We start from the raw sequence: 5,734 nt of genomic DNA on the forward strand, positions 1-5,734 counted from the left end.
CTTGGGCAACTTGCAGAATGTGAGAAGTCTGGATAATCATGGATGGTTGTAGTGAGTTTTAGCTCTAAATTTCTGCAATGAGATAACACTTATGAGACATCTCAACCAAAGAAGGTCTCCCTTGGTAGGATGGGAGGATAGTAACTTAAACACAGAATGCTTACATAAGGGTACCACAGTTGATTTCAGGTGCAGAATATATCATAATCATTGAAATAATCAAGATTTCAAGTTGTCTAGCCATTTCAGAGCTGAGAATTTAACCTCATCTCAGCGCTTGAGAAGAAATAATAAAGAGGTTTAAGATCAAATTTCCTTTCTCTGTAAATACAAAAGAAATCATTGGTAACAAATAAAAAAATCAAGATTCATACTCATTTGTCACCAGTGAACAATGCGTTCTTGGCCGGCGTTAGTTCATCTGGCATTTTCCTTACATCTATCCACAAATTTCATGAGAGCACTGCAGAGGCCCTTCCCTCCCAGATTCTTTATTACAGCAAACAAAATGTAGATAATCGTAACCCGACACCTTCCTGCTTTTTACTTAAGTAAAGTACATCAGCAGAGAGTTCACTGAGGCCTTCACCATTTTTATTCTGCTTTTGTCAGACTCCAGAACTAATCTTTCATGGTGAAATTCTTATATTAGCATCTAAATCTTTTGAAAAGAGATTAAGTGTTACAAACCAAAAAAAATGCAACAGGCATTCTGGATCTTGGAGCTGGAATTTTCATTCATATGTAATTAAAGGCATTTGTGCAGCTCAGGACAATGATGTAGTCCCTCAGGGTACACAACACGTTTCAAGGTTTCACTTGGAAGTGGACCTGTGTTTCTGTCTTATCTGGGTCTGATGAAAGCAAAGGGTTTGCAGGGTTCACTGAAGGATGATCTACCATTGCCTGAGAAGCCAAAAATGCCAGGGCAGCTTCCTTTTTGGTGTATGAAGTTTTGTCCCTGTATCTGTAAAAATTATAAGGGTCTTATCCACCTTAGTTGTAAATGATGTTCAGAGTGTCAGTATCAAAGGAAAGGAAAACATAATTGACTGGATATTAGGTGAAAGCAACTCTTAAATGACGATCAACTCTCAATGACAATCCTGGGATGTGTTCCCATGGTTTCCAAAACCTGGGGCTCTTTCTGACACCCTCATTAAAGATCAGCAAAACAATAACAAGTCCTATTTTATTAAGAAAGACCGACTAGTACTCATCACCTCTCCAGTAGGGTTCTCCATGAGCTTTTAGCAGAAGTAACATGCTAAGGAGGGAACAGACAGAAATCTTCTTCAAACAAAAAAGCCATCATCTGATGTACACTTTTGGTTGATTTTGAGATGCTTGAGAAATTTCTGTTTCTGCATCCACTGACTGCTCCCTCATCTGAGTCTTCCTGCATAGCTTAAGGTAACCTGTTTCACTCTGCGCTGACATGTACTTGGTTAGTTATGACTCAATAAGTAAGCTGACTATACTCTATCTGACTGAAGTACTTTGGTTCAACAGATTTCAGTTAAGTTTGCTTACCTCTGCTTATTTATAAAAACTTTAAGATTTCCACAGTAAACTAAACAGAAAGTACCAGCCGTTAAAGTAACAACCCCTGCCCACCTTTAAAATAAGTATTTTATTTAAATGCTCAAAGAAAATGTTTTATATTCTACTTAATCTTTAGAGTTAAGATTCTTGCCTGAGCCGGGTTAGAAATTTCATAAGTAAGGCTACCTATCTCCCAAATGATGTAAAGTATTTGTATGCTCAAATGGACATCTCAAGAAACCTTACCCTGTTTTAAAGATTTAAGAAACACTGTAAGACTTCAACATTCAATGAACTAAGTGGCAGCTTAATATCAAAACATTTTCCCAACTACCTTTTTTTCCTTAAAGCTACTTGCTGTACAAAAAAGATACAATTTTCTTTTGGAATATTTCATAAATCTCTGAACCAAAAGTATTTCTCTTTACAGAAACCAATTCAGAGTGTTGAAGAAACTATAAGACCACTTCTCTTTAAGACCTAACAGTGTTCTCTTGTCCTTTAAAAAACAGGATGTATCTTACTCTTTGAAAAGATATTGTGACTGGCTGTTTGCATCTTAAACAAATGCTTCACCAAGTATCATCAGCATTACCCACAATCTGCAATTAATGACTCTACAAAATTCTTTCTGCAAGGCAAGTATTAATCGACATTTAAATATAACTATCAAACATAAACATATTCAAGCAAAACAGCATATTTACAGCTACAGGCTACAGTTTGTTCATTTGGATTGGGAGATGATAAGCAGAAGCTTTCCTGCCTCTTATTTACAGGATGAAAAAGGAAAAACTTTCTAAGTTTTTTAATGAACCTAAAAATCTCAATAAACAAGCAAGTAAAAAAACATAGATACACAAACTACAACTGGTCATCACATGTAGAAAGGTAATTTTAAGCACTTTGTCAACTTCAGGAAGGCTAACAGATACAATGGTGTGTAATCACTTTCACCTTGATATCCCAGTTGCTCTCCCAGAGTTCATCTACGCAACACAATTGCCTTGCCCTCGGCAGAGTGCTGATCGTGGATCACAGTGTTCAGATACATCAAAAGAGAAGCACCATTTAAACTTTTAACTCCAGAAGGAAAAATTATAAGCAATTTAGCTTATATCCTGTCTGAAAGGCCAAAGAGTGGGACACAATGGTATTGCATTTATATAGACACATTAAGCTCCTGACCCAAAATGAACACAGCAATGCAGGCAGCAGATAAGCTCTGCGGGATGAAGCCACACCATCTCACAGCAGGAGAAATATCACCCCTAACCACTGCTGCTCACATACCTGCTTATTATCTGAGCAACCTGGTATGGAGACCTGAAATTGCTGTTTTGTGATGAAATTCCTGCTGCCAAGAGGTGGTATGTTTGAGTTCAAAAGACACCGAGAACAGTCAGAAGTCATTTCAGATCAAAACATTCAAACAAGGACCAGAAAATATAACAGGGGAGAACTAGGAAAAAAACCCTTGTGTTTTGTGGTAGATAGCGAGCTAGTACTTTTCAAAGGGTTATATGAAAACAAAGGAACCAAGGGAGCCCATGATTAAAAAAGTAATTAAAAGAAATTAAGGTAAGCTGTCCACCTTTCTCCTAAAAACAATTAAAGAATAAGGACATGGTTAGTTATTCTTTTAATTTTATTAAAATATAACCATGCAAATTGAGTAAAAAATGCTGCCATCATGGTTAGGTCCTAAAAACTTAACAAGCTATGCCATGACTGAGCATCTCCATATGTGATTTGGAGTTCTAGACAGCCTACCATACTTCAGATGTTTAGAGGAGGATGCTATTGCTTGTCAGAATTTTACATAAATACAGAAAAATGTTTGAGGCTGTCTCATTTTAAAAAAAAAAATCCATAAAAAACAGCAGAACAGACAGATACATTCAAATGTTAATTTTTCATTTAGAGCTTTTTCTCCCGTCTGGGTAAGACTACATGAATGACTGATAAAGACTGAAAGAAAACAAAAATGTTCAGCCTTTTTTTGACTGATGATAATAATTAAAAAAAGATCTAACAGAACATATCAGCTGACCCAAAATGGAATATTCTGTATTTGGAAATTATCAGCATACAGCAAAGGAAATAATGGTATATATTACAAAAGATGGAGGTAGTATAATAATAACAACATCCTTTCTTTATTCAGTAGACCATTACCTGGGACATTTATCAATAATGTGGCAGACTGGGGTTTAACCCCTGACTCTCAAAACACAACATTAAAGCTCTTCATTCCCATTGTCAGTGTGACACTTCCTTTTATATATTAGAATAGTCAGCAAGCCAGAGAGGATACAGACAAGAATGATACTCTACACTTCTTGAAAACGTAAATTCAAATCCATGTAGGAGGATGGAATCTATTCTGGATTTTTCATATAGCAGGTAGGTGCTCCACTGGATAAAATGGGACACCCACCATACCGAGGCACATTTAGGAAAACCAATGTCATTTCTCAAAAATCACTTTTTTTTTTTAGCAAACCACAAATCACCTATAATTGTCTATACCTTTTGCCCTATTTCACATCCAGAGATTCCCTTCTTTTTCAGAAGTACACACTATAAGGATATGCGGATTAATTTTTTTCTGAGGCTATCTGATTAACACCTGTTTAATATGCAAGACTTGGACAACAAACAGGAGAAGTAATTAAGCCCCAGGAGATAACGGAGACAATACCAAAGACCAGAAATCTCAGGCCACTGATGGGCCATTGAAGGAACCACTCAAAGTCTTGAGGAGACATAACTGGAGCTTTCTAACAGATGAAGGGGAAAGAAGATTACCACAAGTCTCTCAGGAAAGAACAGACTCATTATGGGATATTTTAGGGTGTTTGTATGATTGTACAAAATGTGTTATGGGATTTTGGGGAGAAAGGCCAAAGATGGGGAAAGGGTGGGATGAAGGTACATTGAGGATGAACAAGCACAGGAGAACAGAAAGGCAGTGGGACAACAGGGGCCAGTTGTGTGAAAACAAGTGGTCAGCACACTTGCCTAGCCAAGTCCTAACCACGTTCCTGGGTAAGCTCCCTGTTCTGTCTCTGTGTGCTGCTACCAAACTTCAGGCCAGAGTAGCTAGTGAACAGCATAAGTGGTCTGGGACCTAGCTAATGGAGAGAGCTCAGGTCTGGGTGTCAGGTGCTGCAGAGACTCCCGTCAAGTTACCTGGGGGAATACAGGCCTGCACGAGGTGCTGCAGAGACTCCCGTCAAGTTACCTGGGGGAATACAGGCCTGCACGAGGTATTGGAGAGACCTGCCTGGGTTGGGCGGGGGATGAGGTGGGAGATCTGCTACCAACACTGCCTGGTGGGTGGGTGCTGTATTGAGGACGCCTGCTCAGCATTCCCACCGGCTGGACCTCGGGCAGCTGGCTGTAGCAGACGGAGAAGCAGCACTCACCTGCATCTCAAAGCCCACTGGACTGAGCTTCCTTTTGATGCAGTCCACCATTACAGTGGCATTCAGATGGCAAAACATTAGTGTAAACATCAAATACAGAGCTTTAGCTGAGAAACTCCGTTTTACTGTAGCAAATGTCGCTGTGTCCACATGGGTTTCCTATCACCTATGGGAAACACGGTTCAGTGCCGCAGCCTTACAGTGGGATAGTTTAGGCCCCTTGAGAACAAGCTGCAAAAGACAGTAATTTAAAAATAAACAAACTCAAGTGGATTTCTCGGAAAAAAAAACCTTGTTTCCTTAGGTAAGTACTCCACGGGTATTGTGGAAAGGCTGCCTGGTATGACAGTTAGCAAGGGCAGAGGGTAAACAGCTTGTGAAGGCCCTGCACCGTGTCAGTACAGAGAGGTTACCGGTGGACACAGGCCAGCCTGCCCACACGTTACCGCCCGGCCACAGCCGTTTGTAGGGTTTTGCTTCTGCGCGGCGACGCCAGAAGCTGGGCAATCCCGCAGCACACCGACGGCGGGAGCACCGCCCCCCACGGGAGGGCACGGCCCACCGGCCCCACCGCCCCGCCCCTCACGGCTCCCGCCCACTGAGCCCGGCCCCACGGCACCACCCGCCGTCGTCAGACCCCCCCAGTCGAGTGCCGATCTCCAGGATCGCACGTCTCCTCCCGCGGAGGCGAGGCGGCGCGCCCGGCGCAGGTGGCCGAGCGCCGATGCAACGGATGGCGGCGCGGCGGTGGGCGGAGC

This window comes from Strix uralensis, chromosome 4, assembly GCF_047716275.1.
Source record: "Strix uralensis isolate ZFMK-TIS-50842 chromosome 4, bStrUra1, whole genome shotgun sequence".
Lineage (NCBI taxonomy): Eukaryota > Metazoa > Chordata > Aves > Strigiformes > Strigidae > Strix > Strix uralensis.